The sequence below is a fragment of the Chlorocebus sabaeus genome, chromosome 11 (genome assembly GCF_047675955.1).
Source record: "Chlorocebus sabaeus isolate Y175 chromosome 11, mChlSab1.0.hap1, whole genome shotgun sequence".
Taxonomy (NCBI): Eukaryota; Metazoa; Chordata; class Mammalia; order Primates; family Cercopithecidae; genus Chlorocebus; species Chlorocebus sabaeus.
In genome coordinates this window covers 128686287-128705526 of record NC_132914.1, presented here as the reverse complement: position 1 = coordinate 128705526, position 19240 = coordinate 128686287, and the positions used below count along the sequence as shown (strand labels likewise).

At 48.3% G+C, this 19240-nt stretch overlaps 1 long non-coding RNA gene across 3 annotated transcripts in view; it reads left to right on the top strand.

Annotated features, from left to right (window-relative positions):
* The window catches only part of LOC119623258 (uncharacterized), a 146533-nt gene extending 128088 nt beyond the window's left edge, over positions 1 to 18445 (top strand). Inside the window, exons 5-7 of one of the 3 annotated variants that reach the window (XR_012094621.1) lie at positions 9777 to 10163; positions 13236 to 13403; positions 16224 to 18445. This is a non-coding gene — a long non-coding RNA (uncharacterized lncRNA). Of the gene's footprint in view, positions 1 to 6442; positions 11634 to 13235; positions 13404 to 16223 lie in introns of those variants that run through there. The other 2 variants (XR_012094619.1, XR_012094620.1) reach the window with 2 other exon arrangements.
* Positions 18446 to 19240: the final 795 nt, after the last annotated feature.

Genomic DNA, 19240 nt, shown 5'->3' with positions numbered 1-19240 from the left:
CTGTGAAAAGACCCAGACACACACACCTGCAGGTGAAACTGAGACACACACGCACACACACAAACCCAGAAACAACCATCTACACAAGCGCACAGAACCACAAAGACACAAGCAGGGCTGGGGTGACTTCACCCCAGAACATCTCCTTTCTTGTTTCCCTGGATCTGCGGGAAGGAGCCGAGCCTGCCTGACTTTGGTCCCTCGCTCACCACTAGACCTTGAAAGTGAAATTGAATATCCACAAGCCCATGACCTTGGGGTTCTGGAGAATGGGTCCTGTAATGAGTGTCACGGCTCCAGGCCAGATGAAATGCAGGCGTTCCAGCCTCTGTCGGGGAGGGTCCCTCGGCCCACTTGCTGAGGGCCACAGATCGATGTGGATCAAATGCTAATGGCTTTTCAGCTGGGGCTGCTAGAGCCCAGTGCAGGACCATGGGCAGTGTGTTTGCTGGGGGCACTTTCGCCCTCCACAGGGCGTCTCAGGCTACCTGCTGAGACCCAGGTTGGCACAATGTAATACGTGCCATTTGTGCAGCAGCAGGGGACTGGGCACAGAGACAGGGGACATCAGCCTGTGCCCATGATCCAGCTGTAAACGCAGATTTATACCCAGGCCAAATCTATCTGTGATTCCATTTCAGAGGAATAAAATTGCACTAGAGGGATAGTAATTGTGCAATATATTGTACTTGAAATTAGAATTCTGTAAAATCTCATTATTTATGTCCAGACTAAAAGAGATTGAGTTTTGATTATTTAACTACATTTCCTGTTGCTCTGATGAGGAATGATGCTTCTGTAAGGGCCGACTGTCTCATTCCTGAAGAGTAGGGTTTTCAGAGCAGCACCATGAGGGGCTTCTGGAAGTCTCTGGGACTCAGGGTTGGTCTGGAGGGACATGGGGGCTGCCCTGGGCCTGCTTGTCCTCAGGCCCCTTCATCCCCCTTCCCATGAGTCTCTGGGCTCACCCCCTTGGGCTGCATTTCCCAGGCTCTGACTGGGCTGATTTCTGCCTGGATTAGCGGTTGGGGGCTGTGGTGGAGAGTGGGGGCAGGAGGACCCAGGGCGCCCCCCTCTGCAGTGGCTGCATCTCTCCCATGGCTTCAGTCCCCGCTGTGGCCTGTGAGCTGGGCACCCTACTCCCTCTCATGGTCTACCCCAGGGTCAGTGACAGGTTGCTGTGCTGGCTGATCCTCACCTCACAAGCCGCCTTTGCCTTCTCAGCTTTCCACGCAGATCCCTGCATTGTCCCTTCATGGCTGAAGCACCTGCAGTGACCCCTCTTTCCTTGGACCATGGTGCAGATGTGCCCCTCACCAGGATACTCAGGCCTCTACCCCACCCATTTCATCCTCCTCTCACCCTCACACACCCTCTGCCCTGGTGCCCAAACTCCCTGCTGTCCTCCACGCCAGCCCCAGCGCCTTCGCTCCTGTTGCCTGCTTGTCTGGAGTCCCCGCCATAGAAACATCCCCTGTGTAAAGTCCCTGCTCACGGGTCATCTCCGAGGTCACCAGTCCTGAGCCTCCCACCTGCCGATAGCATCTGCTGGGACCTTCCAGAGCCGTTTTCTGTCCTCGCTTAAGTGCTCAGCAAGAGTGCGTCTTGCAGTAGTCAAACGTGTTCATTTGCATTCTTCCTTTTATTCAATTATTCACCAAGTATTCACTGAGGCTAACTATATGTAAATCACTGTGATACAGCAGGGTAATCAGGACTTTTTCCATTGTAGGTGGCAGAAATCTCAACTCAAACTGGCTTGAGTAAGAAGGACAGTTTTTTGACATATAACCATCCATAGGTATGTCGGCTTCAGGCATGGCTGGATCTAGATCACCTTAGGTCTCTGAAGGCTGGCTCTTTGCCCTTCTTAGCTCTACTTCATGTTGGTGATGGAGCTGCAACAGTATAATGAGAATTTATTTTCAGTTCTAAGTGGCAGAAATCTCTAGAATTGGCTTACACACCATTGTTTGTTGATGCAAATAACCACCCAGGGATAGTTTCTCTTCAGGCATGGCTGAATCCAGGAGATCTCCAGAATTCTCTCTTGTTGCCTCTTACTGTGCTTCCTCTGTATTAGCTGCATCCTCAGACAGAATCCCTCACTGTGGTGTCAAGTTATCTTCTAGGGATCGTGAGGCTTGCGTCTCAGCCTCCCAGGAACCCTGCTGGAAGGGGAGTCCTTCAAAACCTCCTCTGAGTTTCAAATTTTAGTTTCCTTGTCTCCCAAAGGTCTGATGTGGGTCACACATCCATCTCTGTTCCTATAAGTGGCCAGGGGAATGCAGGGTTTTGATTGTGCCTGACTCACAGGCCCAATGAACCAAGCACACATTTCAGGCCAGTCAAATACATGTGTGTAAACAATGAAAGATTACATATATTCAATTCAAACTTTGAGAAAATTGTAGATTCATGTGCTGTTGTAAGAAGTAATACAGGACCTTTTGCAACTTTTACCCAGTTTCCCCAGTAGTAACTTCTGGCAAAACTGCAGCCCAATATCACAGCCAGAGCATCGCCAGTGAGGCCTTGTTGGGTGGAAAAATGTCAGCAGATAGATCTTCGTTGTGTTGTCAGATGCTCCATAGGCTGCTGTGCATGCATCAGTGTGTTTGTAAGAACACCGCACAGGGTGGCACAGGTTCGCCACAGAGGCCACAGGCTACAGGGGTTTTGTGAGGTGTGGTTAAATTGGAGGAGTTACGGGTTAGCTTTAGAGGAGAAAATGTTCTTACACTGGTGTGCAACTGAAAATTAGTTTCCCAAGATGGTGGACTAGGAATGTGTTCATGCATCTCTGTTAATTAAAATTATTTTTAAAGTAGAAATAAAATAGTGTCCATTTCCCTGAAGGCAGAATATCTCTTATCTAGTGTGATGTTTGTCACATGAGTGGCAGAGAGTTTATGATTTTATCGCATCTCCTCAGTAGATCGCTGGAAAAATTTTCCAACACAATAAGGTTAAGAGCTTCTTTATTATAGCTTTGTGTAATTGCAGCATTTTATTGATGACATAAACTAGCAGGAACTCTCAGTCTATAAACAGTCCCCTCCCTGCCTATAGCAGAGAACACCCTCCCTGTGGTTAATGGGGATGTATCCTTGGCTTTAGAAGGGAGGAGCTATCCTCAGAGGGCAGCCAGTCCCGCAGATCCTGGTCATGCAGGCAGTGGGCGCTGTTGCCCTGTCCTGGGAGGGTGAAAGTCAAGGGTGCTTTTCTACAGGGCAGGGGAGAAGGGAATACGTGTACAAGATGCAGCATGCACAGCCCCTGCTCCAGGATCTGCAGTGGCTTCCTACTGACATTCATGATGGAAGAACTACAGGCAGAGGAGAGGGAAGGCCATGCGAGCACCATTTATTTCTCTGGGGTGTGTGTGTGTGTGTGTGCATCAGATGCTGACTCTGTGTTTTATGCATCCTCTGATGCGTATTAAAGGTAATCCTGTGGCAAGGTATGATGATTATCTTATCCCCATTCTACAGAGGCGGGAGCTAGGCTCAGCTCCTGATAGTGGGGCCTGCAGCCATACCCAAGTCTGATTTAACCAGAGCCTGTGCCTCTTTCCACAGCCGTGTAAGGCCTCAGTACAACATTGGTTCTAGCTTGCGAGCAGGTTGCCTGAGTTCATGGATGGGGTGTGGGTGCCGAGCCCATGCCCCGTTTTTTGTTGCCTTGGGGAAATGAAAGGATATAGATGGGAACAGAGTTGAGGACGGAGGTCTGGAAGGCAAAGGGGGAGGAGTTCAAGCATTTTATTCTGACCTCCTAGTTATTCCCCAATATTACCATTATCATATCATCCTCATTATCACCATCATCCCCACCATTGTCATTGTCATGGTCACTGTTATATTGTCATTCTCTTCATTATCATTATATTATTTACTATCATCATTATCATTATCTTTGTCATCATCAAGATCTCCTTCGTCACTATTAACATCACCATCATCATCACTATCACCATTACCATCATCACCACCACCACTACCATCATCACCACCATTACCATCACCACCACTATTACTATCACCACCACCATTACCATCACCACCACTATTACTATCACCACCACCATTACCATCACCACCATTACCATCACCACCATTACCATCACCACCACCATTACCATCACCACCATTACCATCACCACCATTACCATCATCACCACCATTACCATCACCATCACCACCACCATTACCATCACCACCACCATTACCATCACCACCACCACCACCATTATCATCACCATTACCATCAGCACCACCATTACCATTACCATCATCACCATTACCATCACCACCACCATTATCACCACCACCATTACCATCACCACCATTACCATCATCACCACCATTACCATCACCATCACCACCACCATTACCATCACCACCACCATTACCATCACCATTACCATCAGCACCACCATTACCATTACCATCATCACCATTACCATCACCACCACCATTACCATCACCACCATGATTACCATCACCACCATTACCATCACCACCACCATTACCATCACCACCACCATTACCATCACCACCACTGTTACCATCATCACCACCATTACTATCACCACCACCACCATTAACATCGTCATCATCATCATCACAGTCACCCCTTCCTTTTACTAAATGACTTTTTTTTTTACTTTTTTATTTTTACTTTTTTGAGATGGAGTCTCACTTTGTCACCCAGGCTGTAGTGCAGTGATGTGGTTTCAGCTCACTGCAACCTCTGCCTCCCAGTTCAAGTGATTCTCCCGCCTCAGCCTCCCAAGTGTCTGGGATTACAGGCGCCTGCCACCGCATCTGGCTAATTTTTGTATTTTTAGTAGAGACAGGGTTTCACCATGTTGGCAAGTCTGGTCTCGAACTCCTGACCTCAGGTGATCCACCCGTCTCGGCCTCCCAAATGTCTTTTCTATATGTCATTGATTTTTTTGAGAAAGTGAGTAATTTTTCATTGTGTGTTGATTCACTTGTTTTTAAATTTTATTTAATTTATTTAAATTTTTTTTTTTATTGAGATAGGGTTTCACTCTGTCACCCAGGCTGGAATGCAGTGGCTCCATCCTAGCACCCCACAGCCTTGACCTTTGGGCTGAAGTAGTCCTTCCCCCTCAGCCTCCCACGTAGCTGGGACTACAGACGCTACCATGCCTGGCTAATGTTTTTGATTTTTATTAGAGATGAGGTCTGTGTTACCCAGGCTGGTCTCAAACTCCTGGACTCAAGAGATCATCCTGCTTTGGCCTCAAAAACTGTTGGGATTACAGGCGTGAGCCCTGATGCCCAGCCCTCTTTTTAAAAATATACATGCACTATTCAGAGATTTACAAAGGAAATATGTTCAGATAGGGTGAAATTAAAACTAGATAACTTTTTGCCTAAAATAAGAGAAGAAAAAGTCTGGTCACTCATTTTCACTAGTAGTATTTTGATAGCTCTTCCTCCGGTCTTAATTTAATGAAATGATATGCAAATAATTTTTTCACCAAATAGGGGAGAAGGCAGTCCATGACATTTCACAATGAGCTTCCCCGACTGGGTAATATGTCATAACACATCATGCCATATCCTGCCACCGTGGTCCTTGTACACATGCTTCGCGATAGGGAATCCTCACCTGTGAGTCTGGCCAGTCCTCCCACCTGTCCTCATGGCTGGTCAGTGGGACAATCCTCTGTTCCCTACCTCCCTCTTTCCATCTTCATCCCACTGTTCCTTGATATCAGCCCCTGACCTACCCCTTCCAGGAGACCCTTGCTCCCTTGTCCTCTGGGATCCTCCTCTTCACAGGGGGTTTACAAACCATATGTGATCTCACCCCACACCCTTGTCACACATGCCCTGAGGCCCTCCCACTCCAGACACTGGGCTGGGTATTGGGGACATAGGGACAGCCCGGCCGACATTACTTGACCCCTTACAGGCACCAGGAATTTACTCGTCTAATCCCCTGCATTTTCACAGCAGCCCTACAAGGTGTGTTCTGTTCTGTTCATGAATTGAACATAAATAAAGTGAGGTGGACATTGTGCAGTGAGCAAGAGGAGAGGCCGGACTTTACCCCAGGCCATCAGAATCCAGGGTTGAGCCCCGAACTCTCATGCTAGTCCATGGCCCCAGCCTGGGAGGAGGTCACCCTGTGTCAGAGGACCCTTCCCTGTCCCTGTCTTGTGTCGTGAGGAAGGCCAGACAGGGCCCTAAGTGCTCTGAGCAGCTGGAACTCGTTGGGATACAAGTGACAGAAAAGCCAACTTTAACGAGAGGATTTTGGATTCAAGCTCCTGCACAGTCCAGGGCTAGAGCTGGCTCCTGCAAGACTGGATTCAGGCTCCGTGGCGCCATCAGGGCCCGATGCCTGTCTCCTCACACCACTGTCTCCTAGGTTCTTTCACATTGACTCCTTTCTCTGACAGGCTCCTCCTTCATGGATGCAAAATGGCTGCAGCAGCTCCAGACCTCACATTGTCTCAGCTTCAAGTCCACTGGGAAGCCACCTGCCTAGGCCCCAGCATTCCCTGCAATCATCTCATTGGATCCCACTGGGTCGGATTGGGTCACGTGTCCATCCCTGAGCCAATCACAGTGGCTGGTGGAATAAATGCCCTGATTGACTTAGGCGTGGGGAAGTCACGTGGTCTTGCCTGAGACCTTCTGGAGGCTTTTCCAAAAGACAGGACTGAGAGCGGGAAGGGACAGCTCACCAGGGATGCGCTGGCCTGGGCTCACCAGGGAGAGGGAAGAGACAACGCTTTGCACAGCCCACAGCACAGCTGCTCATAAACATTCACAGCCCCTCCGTGGTCAGAGGACCTTCCCCACCGCTGACATCAGGCCGGGCGGTGCGACCCCCTTCGTCCATGAAACTGGAGAGGATGTGAGGGGCGTCGCTTCTGGGCAGAAGCTTTAGTACTTCATGAGTTATTTGTCACATTCTGCTCTCTGAGCACATGAAGTGCAGATGGCGAGGGGGAGACGCCCAGCCAAGGGACAATGGACGAGGGGCATGAGCCGGGACGAGCCTTTCCCTTCCTGAGCAGCTGGGGTCGGGGATGTTTGTTACCGCAGGGCAGCCTAGCACGTCCCGGCCAATTCCCACTTACACACACAGCGCGCGTTTGCCATGGACCAGGACCTGGGCATCTCTGGGGCTTGTTTCCCCACAGAGCCAAGTCTGCAGGGCACCCAACAAATAGCCCCCAAGTCACTGTTCACGCTGCTCCTGCTTCCCTGGGCTCTGGGTCGCTCCTTCCCCCTGCAGAGCCTCCAGAGCCGCGCGTGCTCCTTACTCCAGCCTGAAGCATCCAGGAGGCCCCAGCAGCAGGTCAGGAGCAGTGACGAGCTCACTCTACTGAACTGTGGAAATAAGTCTGGTTTCGATCAATTTCCTCGGGGCCTCTGTGATATTTTCACGGCCTCTGGGCTTGGGTGTGATGAGTTTCTGCCCTGGATCAAATAGCAGGAGGGGAGAGCTGACCCCAGATGTGCACTGACGGCCAGAATGTTCCCCAGAATGCCCAGTTCGCTCTGAGATTGCAGGTGCCACGCTCCGTGGTCCTGCTCCACCCACGTCCTCCATCCCAGGACAGATGCTCTCCTCTGTTCAAGCCCAGAGGTGACAAAGTTCACCGTGACCTCATTTCCCTTTGATGTTTGGGCAGGTTCCTTCCTAAAGCACGTCTTGGCGTGGCTACGCCACTCGGGGGCCTTCGCCTATCTAGAACCCAGGCCGTCTGGCTTCAGGGAGGTATGGAGAAGTGTGACCACAGGCACAGCAGGAGCTCTGGGAGAGAGGAGCAGGCCCTGGCAGCACCGCTGGCCTTGTCCTGCCTCTTCCGCACCACTGTCTCCTCTCCCGACTCTTCCTCCTCTGTCCTGGCAGTGTCCCATCTCCTCGGGATGTGCCCAGGAGTGCCCATCTCAAGGGAACTCCTCCCTAAGCCCACATTCTCTCCTGGCATGTCCTTTAGTTCTCCAGTTTACAGCCACACTTTTCCATTCTCTTAAATGATGGGTTTTAAAATTAATTTTCACCAGGAAGAATATGCTGTGATTTTGAATGAATGTCCTCTTTCTCTAACAACTACCACTTAGATAGGAATCTCCACGTTCCCTCCATGGACAACCCTGTCTTTTGTGAACCTCCAGAGAGATGTTAAACACACATAGAAACACGGAGATGTGTGTGTTTTCTAAGACAATATAGCACAGCATGGACTTGTCTTCTTCAGAATTTTTTCATTCTTTTCCTTCCCCTACTTGTTTTTAGGATGGACATTCTGCATCTCTTGTTTCTTTACCTTTTGACAAGTGCATTTAATTCATTACACTTTCATTAATAGCCATCTCTGCCTCCTTTCTGAATTATGATTATTAATTTCAACTATTGCCCTCTGGCTGACAGGCTGTGAACATACAACCTTTTAGCTGGGTTTGGTTTTATTTCTTCTGTCAATACTATTATTTAATAATTATTTAATATTGTACCACATGCATCATTTTCTTTCTCACCATAACTTACTGTATTTCAAACTGCTTCTCAGCAAATTATCTTCTTTATGCGTTTCCTTCAGGAATTCTAGTAGGGAGAGGGTCCTGGAGTTAATCCCTCCTTTTTCTGTATCTTTGAAAACAGTTCTAGTCTCATGAACTCCTCGTATTTTCTACTCTCCATCTGGCCCTGTTCAGAAACGTGTGGCTGCCTCCGGGATCCTGGGAGATGGTGTCCTCCTAAGAGGTTGACTTGGAGTCACCTTGCAGGGCCTGTTCCTCCCCAGGGGCCCCCTGGGAACATCTCAGCTCCTCTCTCGCCCCCACCTGTAAATAACCCTCTGGGGGGGCTGCGATAGACCCAGCTCGTGGCCCCAGGGCTTCTCCCCTCTCTGCGGAGCCCCCATCCTGTGCCCTTGGTTTCGGGCTTGAGCCTGGGAGTGGCTCTGGCCAGCAGAAAGGGATGGGGACAGTGCAGAATCCCTCAGGCTTCCCGTGTCCACGTCCCTGGCTCCTCCCCGCACTGGAACAGGACTCCTGCCAGCAGCTGGGGAGACCGTTCTCTAGGGCATCCTCTGAAGGCAGCAGGCTGCTGTGGGCTGAGGCGCTTTTTAGACACGAGATAATTCACAGCTCATCAGGAACACCGCATCAGTGCTTATGGGTGTCTCACGACTGCGGTAGGGAAAATAGGTCTCTTACCGGAAGATTAAAGAGAAAGATTCTCTCCCTACAGACTCCTCCTGAGCAGCCACGCACGTGGCATTTGCTCACAATGGGCGATGGGATTTTAACCAGCTTTTATGTTCAGAAGGCAGGGCACACCTGGAAGCCATCATCAGGTGATGGCCTGATTGAGCTGGTGAAGCACCGGGCGTGCAGGTAGGGTCCGTTCTTGATCAGGAGCGTTCTCAGCGTCGTGAGCAGCATGGGACTTGGAGGCTCGGATGCCCCCAGGAGGCAGGCCCTGCAGCATGGGGCAAGGAATGGACACAAATGCTGGGCACGTGTTGTGGTCACCTTGGGAGGTCTTGGCAGCAGCGGGTTCAGGCACACAGGCATCATCGGGTATGCTCCCTGCTGGGACTGCAGGGGTGGAGCTTCCAAGTCCAGCCGAGGACACAGGCAGGTGTGCGGCTGTGAGTGCTGGGAGGGTTGGCCCATGGCCCTGGCAGCCCCAGGCCCACACCCTGCTGTGTTCTAGGGCAGATGAGATGATTTTCCTGAAATGTTCTTTCTCTTCCTGGCCCCATCCTCCAGGTGTGGAATATCCTGCTCCAATCCTCAGCCCTGGGCCTGGCCATGTCACCTACTTTGTCTAGTGAAACGTCGGTGGACAGGCGCTGCCCGGGCTCCAGGGAGCTCCTCCCTGAGACTCACTCCCTGTGACTCTGCCATCAGCACGGAACGACCTGCCTGGCTGCCTCCGGGGTCAGGGAGGACATGCGGTGTGGGAGCAGAGCCGGCCCCACTGCAGCTGCGGGCGCTGTTCATCTGAGTGGCACAAGGTCAGCTGACACCCGTCAGACTCTCAGAACCCTGAGCCAGCCCTGCTGAGATCTGAGCCACCGCGGCCCAACTGCAGTCACCTGGGAAGGAAGCCCCGCATTCCGCCCCCGGGATGTGCGGCCCTTTGCTCTGCAGCAGGTGTGGATGTTGCGCCTCCAGCTGCTCCCCCGCTCCCTGGTTTTGGAAGCTTCCCCTTTCCTGGGCCTCACGGTGCTAAGATCCACCACGAGCCATCACTGTGGTTGTTTCTCAAGTCCAGAGAAGAGAGTTTTCTGTGAAGTGAAAACCTTCCTTGTAACACTGACCAGAGGCTCCGTGTGCATTTGGCTGCCAGCCATGAAGCAGGCTCTGAGCTTCCCCTGGGGTGTGGGTTCCCCATTTTCGGTGGATTCGGCAGGGGCTTTCCTGGGTGCATTTGCCCCCTGGGTGGGTGCTGTGCAAATTAAATCAAAGGCATGAAAAACAATCTCGATTACAAGGCTGCTCAAACACACTCTGTCCTCTGGTCTCTGGTATCCAAGAGGTCTTTGTGTTCATCTCAGAAACAGGATCATAAATTAAAGACCCTCTAAGACTCCTCCGTGTGGTCTAAACAGGAGGATGGGTGGAGGTGTGGCGCCCACCTGACCTTCCCTGTGTCCACATATGTCCCGCCCCCCTGCTGATGGGCAGAGTCATGTGACTGGTGCTGGCCAATGGGCTGAGGGCAGGAGGGACCTGGTGACACCCGGCTGAGGTGGAGAAAAGCCCCCCAGGCCCCTCCAGCTGCATATTTCCTGCCGCCCTAAGGGGCCACATGCTCTCTTGAGTGTGGCATGAGGAGCGCAGCCTTGATCATCAGGGCCCCAAGTAACCATGAGGAGCCAAGCTGAGTCCCGGCCCACTGTGCTCATGGGGTGTGAGTGAGAAAGAGCTGAGGTTTTGTGCTGCTGCTGGGATTTCAGGGCCATTTGTTACTAGAGAAGCTGTCCCAGGGGTCCCAGACCTGGGCTTCCTCCTAGCTTGGTGCATCTTGGGAACTCTGGATATTACCATCCTCATCTCTATAGGGAGAATCATCATCGTCATCAAACCTCATTCACTTATTGTGAAGATTAAATGAGTTAGCATAGTAAAGCTTTAGATCAGTGTGTACCAATGTAGTCACTGTGTTGGTGTTGGCCATAATGAGGGGAGTCAAAGTTTTGAAGGCCTTCAATACCAGGCTCAGGAGTTTGGTCTTCATCTCAAAGGCCTGCTTTGGCCAGGCACATTGGGTCATGCCTATAATCCCAGCACTTTGGGAGGTTGAAGTAGGAGGATCACTTGAGCTCATGAATTTGAGACCAGCTGGGCAATGTAGGGAGACCCTATCTTTACAAATATAATAAAAAACTATTAGCTGTGCATGGTGGTGCATGCTCGTAGTCCCAGCTACTTGGGAGGCTGATGTGGGAGGATCACTTGAGCCCAGGAGGCTGAGGCTGCAGTGAGCTGTGATCACACCACTGCACTCCAGCCTGGATGACAGAAAGAGACCCTGTCTCTTAAAAGAAGAAGGAGAAAAAAAGGTTTGACTTTTTCAGTGTCTCCTACAAACACTAATTCTACCGAATGCTACAAAAAAAAAAAAAAAAAAAAAAAAAAAAAACCTCAGTATTCTGTGTTTTTTTTTTCATTTTTTACAAGTAGTGGATTAGCAAAGTGAATGCATTACTTTTTTTTCTTTTTTACTGCAGAACTTGTCAGTGCCTTTAATATGAGGGATGAGTCTCCAGGAGAGTTTGTTGTCAGGATTTAACACTTACTCTTGGCAAAGCAGTGATTTGTGCTGGAAATGAACTGGGTAGACCCTGTTCCCATCTCCGTCTGCCCCAGTCTCCATGCTGCCCACTCCCTATTAACAGTGCCTATAAACCAAATCACTGCAAAACACCCACAAATGGAGAGTGGAGGAGCATCACTTTCCACCCCGGGATCATGACGAGGGCTCTGTAACTTTAACAACCAGTCAGAAGACACCTGGGCTTGGGCTTGTGCAGCAGCTCCGAAGCCTGCCCTCCCTTGTCACCCACGGCACTATGACTTTGGAGGGTCTCAGCTCAGTCCTCCCTGCAGAGGGGCTGTCAGTGCTGGGCAAGAAATGATGCATGTTCAGGGATGGGCCCTAAACCTCCTGTGGAGGCACCTGACATGCCCCTCCCATCTTCCTGTTGACTGAGGTGGTGATGCCCAGGTGACCCTGCAAACCGCATGTTGGTGGTAGCTTAGCAGCCATCAGCCTGGGCCCCTGAATGACCACATGGAGCAGAGTCTTCCTGCTGACTGGAATTACCACTCTACATTCCTGTGAGAGAGAAACGAGTGTTTTCCTCATGAGGTTGTTGAGTTTTGGATGTGTCTGTGCCAACACAGCTAACCCTGGCCCAATACACAGGGTGAGGGCAGACTTTCCCCAAGAGGAGAAAAAGGGTGTTGGGCAGAGGAAGGGGCAAGGCCGGAGGGCAGGTGTAGGAGGGTGACTGGCTCTTCCTTGAGTGGAGCCGTGGGCCTGTGGGCAGGTGGGCGGGGGAGTTGGTGGCTGCCTTCCCACTTCCTCTGGAAAGGCAGCCCCAGGCTTCTCAGAGCTGGACTCTCTCTGTCCAACAGGAAAAGGCAGTCCTGTCTTCTTGCAGAGGGGAGAATACACCTGTGCCTTCCTCCCCACAGGCTCCTGTGGCTGAGCAGCGGGTACAGCCCCTTCAGTCCTGTGTCCTTCCCTCTGCCAGCATCCCCTGAACTGCTGGGTTGACGTGGGATGTAGACCAGGAGCCCTGCTGTCACCACTCGAGCTTAGGGACTAAAGCCGGCCTGGCTCAGTTGCCAGGTCTGGGGGAGACACTGAGGATTCCAAAAGCTGATTGAACAAGTCCCTTCCCAAAACGAATGGGCTGAGTGGCCAGCACCCCTAGGCCTTGTTTCACTTGTCCTGAGGCAGAATCGTCCTCGTAAATACAACCCGGGAACATGCACTTTGGGGACGAGGGCCCTGCTCCAGGTTTAGATCAGCCTCGTCCAAACCGCGGCGTGTGGGCCACGTGTGGCCCAGGATACCTTTGAATGCAGCCCAACACAAATATGTAAAATTTCTTAAAACATTATGAGATTTTTTTGCAATTTCTTAAAGCTTATTAGCTATTGTTAGTGTTAGTATATTTTATGTGTGGCCCAGGATGATTCTTCTTCTTCCAGTGTGGCCCGGGGAAGCCAAAAGATTAGACAGCCCTGGTTTGGATGGACAAAGTCTCCAGGAATGAAGTACATTTGGGATGAGCACAGGACAGGCTGAGGCTCGGTGAACAGAAACCACAGCTAAGCAGGATGCCGGGTCGTATAGACCGTACACTCAGCTGCCAGAAGGTACATTTCCTTCTTTTCCTGTAATTGGATCCATTTCATACCTTGAGCCAATATTATGACTGATGTAAAAGTATAATTTATTAAATTCTAAAGAAACTTATACAAGATCAAAGTAATGTGGTAGACAGAGCATGAGTAGGAGTTTTGCAGAAAAAAATCCAAGGAGAGAATCGTGTGTGTGTGTGTGTGCGCGTGTGTGTGTGTGTTTATATATGTACAGTTCACCCTTGAACCACACAGGGATTGGGAGTGCTGACCTCCCATGCAGTTGAAAACTCCATGTATAATTTTTGACTCTCCCAAAACTTAACTATTAATAGCCTACTGTTGACCAGAAGCATTACTAATAACACAGTAGATTTACATATATTTTGTAAATTATATTATATACTGTATTCTTACAATACAGTAAACTAGCATACAGAGAATGTTATTTGAAATTATAAGAAAGAGAAAATCTATTTGCCATTCACTAGTGGAAGTGCATCATTGTAAAGATCTTCATCCTCATTGTCTTTCGTGTTGAGTAGGCTGAGAGGAGGAGGAAAGGGAGGGGTTGGTTGTGCTGTCTTAGAGGTGGCCGAGATGTAAGAGATGGAGGAGGTGGAAGGAGGGAAGGCAAGAGAGGCAGGCACACTCCGTGCAATTTCATGGAAATTTTGTCTGACCTGTTTGCTTTTTCATTTTTCTAAAAATATTTTTATGTGAATCCTTCTGCCACCGTGTGCTTTGGATTCAGTGCCCGCGTCATAGAAGGGCCCGTGTCAGTAAGGAAGTGAAAAGCAGGATGGAATACTGAAACCCTCCTGGCAGATTGTCTGTGGTCAATGTATTTTCTGGTGTGGCTTCTTCTTTGTCTTCTTCCTCAACATCTGTCACTGGTTCAGAAGCACTCACCTCCTTCAAGTCGTCTTGTGGTTTTTGTCTTCTGTGAATTCCTCTGGTGTGGTGTCTGTTAGCTCTTGGATTTCTCCAAGATCCATATCTTGAAATTCTTCAATCTCCCATCTTTTTTTTTTTTTTTTTTTTTTTGCCAGATGCACAATCGCTTTCATGATGTTTTTTTGATTGGCTCTGTTTTGAAGTCATGTACAACATCTAGACATAGTTTTCTCCAGCAGGAATTTATAGTTTCAGGCTTGATGACTTTCACAGCTTTTTCTAACAATGGCATCTTCCACGGTGTAATCCTTGCAGACTTACATGACATTCTTGCTATTGGAATTCTGTTCCATAACGTTGACAATCCTTGCCATACAGTACTGAGCTTAATGGGCCTTAACGGTCCTTATGACTCCTGATCTAGAGGCTGAATTAGAGACATCGTCTTTGTCTTGTATTGTATTGTATTAGAGACATTGTATTGTATTTGGGGACAAGACCACTTTGATGCCTTTGGTGTCGAACCCAAGGCATTCTGGGTGGCCAGGGGCATTATCCAATATCAAACAGACTTTAAAAGGCAGTCCCTTACTGGCAAGGTACTTCCTTACATCAGTGACAAAGCACCCATAAAATCAGTCCAGGAAAAGGGTGCTCACTGTCCAGACCTCCATGTTGTACAAAAGACTGGCAGCTGCTGTTTATCTTTTCTCTTCAAGACTCGGGGGTTAGTGGCTTTATAGAGAAGGGCAGTTCTGACCATAAACCCAGCTGCATTTGCACAAAACGGTAGAGTTGGCCTCTCCCTGCCTGGCTTCAGTGCTGGTGCTCACTTCTCTTCCTTACTAATAAATGTCATTTGTGGCATTTTCCTCCCAGAATAGAGCACTTTCATCAGCATTAAAAATCTGTTCAGGCAGATAGCCTTTATGCTCATTGATTTTCTTAATGGTGTCTGGTAACTCGTCTGCTACTTCTTGGTAAGCAGAAGTTGCTTCTCCTGTTATCCTGACATTTTTTGAAAGCCAAACCTCTTTCTCTTTCTAAAATTATCAAACCATCTTTGGCTGGCATTAAACTCTCCAGCTTTAGCTTCTTCACCTTCCTTTTGCTTTAAGTTGTCAGATTTTCTCAAATCTTATTAAAGTCTACATGTATGTCTTTCTCATAGTCATCCTGCACCCACACAGAGGCTGCGTTTTCAATACGAAATTCAAACGTCTGCCACAAAAAGTGTGAGGTGTTTGTGCTTGCTGGCATAGCTGCAGCAACAGCTTCGTGGATTTCCTTTTCTTTTTTTTTTTGTAATGGTCCTTATGCTAAATTCATTTATCTTGAATTGGCAAGCAATCTCAGCTGCAGACCTTGACCTAGAGTACGTATCAGGCAATTCAACTTTGTATTGTAATGTCGTGACTTTTCTCTGCTTCTTGGAACACTTCCAGCATCACTAGTGGCACTTCTCATGGGTCTCATGGTGTTATTCAAGGTTTATGGTATTGCCGTAAATATGATTCAAAAAATACATGAGAACCACAAGAGATCATGCTTTACTGCAATATGTAATTTACTGGAGCGATGAGCTGCACAGGTGGGGGTGATTAGCATCGCATCACATTTCAAGCAAATACTCAGAACACTTGAGCTCACCATAATAGCAACGGGAGGGGCCATGAAATTATGACAGTGGTATGTTAGGTACTACAGTGAGTTCTATGCAGTTATGATTTCATACTGCATCTTTATGTTTGTTTACATTTCTCTTGGCTGTGAATGATGCCAAGTCTGTAAGTGTTTATTTGTGTAACTTTGATAAATTTTAACTTTTATAATAATTTGTCTAATATTGTGGTAGTAAATGATAAGATAGACTAGTATCTACATTTATTTTATGTATTCATGATATGCGTAACTTTAATTTTTTTCCAATATTTCTAGGTTATGTGTTTCATCTGCAAGTTTTCTCAAATTGTTGCACATCTTCAAAAAATTTTCCAACATATTTACTGGAAAAAATCCACATATAAGTGGCCCCCCCACCAGTTCAAACCTGTGTTGTTCAAGAGTCAGTTATATTTATGAGGTGTTTTCAAAAGTTTATGGAAAATGTGTCTTACAAAAAAAACTATGCATGAATTTCAAATTTCTTTTGCACCAAAATAAACTCATACTAACTTGTTATAATATGTCTGAAAAGTATCTAGTTTGAGACACTAAGAAAGATAAGACATCAGTTTGGAAAGAGTCCCTATCAAAGCAACGTGAATTATGCTAAAATTGAAGCAGAACAAACACCAAATCTGTGGTGAAGCTTAGGTAGAGGACTAGTGAAGTCATTGATGCTTTATAAACAGTTTAGGGGGATAATGCCCCACAGAAATCAGCCATTTACAAATAGTTAAGTCATTTTAAGAAGGAACCCGATGATGTTGAACATGAAGCCTGCAGCAGCAGACCACGTCAGTTTGAGAGGAAAAAATCAATATCGTTGATGCCCTAATTAAAGAGGACTGGTGCTTAGCAGCATAAATAGCCAACACCGTAGACATCTCAGTTGGTTCAGCTTACCTAATCCTGGCCAAAAAATTAAAGTTGAGCAAATTTTCTACCTGATGAGTGCCCAGACTGTCACACCCAGATCAGCTGCCAACCAGAGCAGAGCTTTCAATGGAAATTTTACACCAGAGGGGGATCAAGATCTTGAAGCATTGCTTAGAAGAATTGTAACAGGAGATGAAACATGGCCCTGCTAGTACCATTCTGGAGACAAAGCACAATCAAAGCAATGGCTACCAAGAGGTGGAAGTGGTGCAGTCACAGCAAAAGTGGACCACCCAAGAACAAAGGTCATGGCAACAATTTTTGGAAATGTTCAAGGCATTTTGTTTGTTGACTTTCTGGAGGGCCAAAGAACAGTAACAGCTGCTTATCATGAGAGTGTTTTGAGAAAGCCAAAGCTTTAGCATAAAGTTGCCTAGGAAAGCTTCACCAGAGAGTCCTTCTCCACCACGATGCTCCTGCTATTTCTTACCATCAAACCGGGGCAATCTTTTTTTTTTGAGTCAGAGTCTTGCTTTGTCACCCAGGCTGGAGGGCAGTGGTGCGATCTTGGCTCACTGCAACCTCTGCCTGCCAGGTTCAAGTGATTCTCCTGCCTCAGCCTCCTGAGTAGCTGGGATTACAGGCGCCCACCACCATGCCCGGCTAATTTTTGTATTTTTAGTAGAGACAGGGTTTCACCATGTTGGTCAGGCTGGTCTCAAACTCCTGACCTCATGATCCACCCACCTCAGCCTCCCAAAATGCTGGGATTACAAGCGTGAGCCACCACGCCTGGCCAAACCAGGACCATCTTGACAGCAGCCCTGGGAAATCATCAGGTGTCACCTTTCAGCCCTGATTTGGCTCCTTCTGACTTAATTTTTTCCTCATCTTAAAAAGTTTTTAAAGGGCACCCCTTTTTCTTCAGTTAATACTGAAGCCCAAGGAGAGGACATCGCTGGGCCCTTCTCTGGGGCTGCTCCCTGGCTGGGAGGAGAGCGGACAGTTGCCAGGGGCGGACATTTGGGACAACAGGGCCTTGTCCTGCAGCTTGAAAGCCCCTCTAGGGCTCATTTCCCTCTTAAATCATGTCCCATTTCCCTCTTAAATCTAGCCCGCTGTGGCAGGGAAGCTCGTGGGCAGAGAAGGGGGACCAGGGAAATTTCTAGAGCCCCTCTCAGCCCTGTGATGGAAACGGGCCACCTGGGGAGGATGGTCATAGTGTCATCAGGCACAGTGCCCGCTCCACTGCGCTGAGAGCTCATGAGCCATCCAGGGACACTGCTTACATCCCAGTGCAGGATTCCAAAAACACGGGGAAAACCTTAGAACCGAACACAGGGAACTATCTCCACTCTAGGACGGAGGCAGACAAGTGCTCTGCAGAAATCAGGGAGTCTCACAGATCTGCGTTAATTAGAAGCAATGGTGTCTGCAATCTAGTGAAATTGGTAGGTGACAAAATACTGTTTATAAAGTGGTCCCATCTAGGTATAAACAAGGTTATGTCTATTACATTCTATGTGTGCCTTTTTAAAAGTGAGACTCTAAAAGGTGGTAAAAATTCAATCCTAATTGTTCACAGTGATTTGTCTGATAATACAAATTTATAGGGTTTACTTTCTTTGCCTGTCAGTATTTTCTGACCCCTTCCCCTTCCTGCCTTTATGAGTAATGAATGTGCATTACTTATGCAGTTAAACAAATAGGAGGCTTTTAAAACTTGGCTTTGTTTCCTGGCTGGCATCTTCCTCTCCAGGCACATCCCCTAGCAAGAACAGCTTCTGAATTGTCCTGTGTTTGTGAAATGCATGGACATTAGCTCTGCCTGGCACAGCTGAGAGCAAGGAAAAGTCAATCAGAAAAGCAGAGAAAAACAGATCCAAACACAACTCGAGTTCCAGAATATGGTGACACTCTGTGCACCCACACTTAGGTTCGCCTCATTTACTCGTCCTGGTGGAAAAGATACCAGGAGACGAGTCATCCAAGAGCAGTCCATGGATGACTGAGGGTTTATATTTGGCTTCAGAATAAATTAATTCCCTTTTTAATAATGATCTCCTCCCAGGAGAATGGCATTTTAAAATGCCTGACTTGGCTAAATATTAAGAGTGGAGTCCTCAGTTCACGCTGATGAATGGGGAGGGCAGGGGAGAAGCAGGGGTGGGTGGAGGCACAAGGAGGGCACCGGTGGATGAGGCAGCCTGTCTGGGAGCAGAAATCCCATAGACGGCATCCCTGGGCCCTTCCGTGCTGCAGCAGGAACCAGTGCTCGTAGGATGTCCCTGAACCGTGGGCACCGGGGCAGAGTCCTGAAAGTAACACCTTCATGAAATTCAATAAGAAAAATCTGGGCAGCCTTCGTGAAATCTGATTTAATGATCTATTCTCATCATTAGAAGGGGGACTGC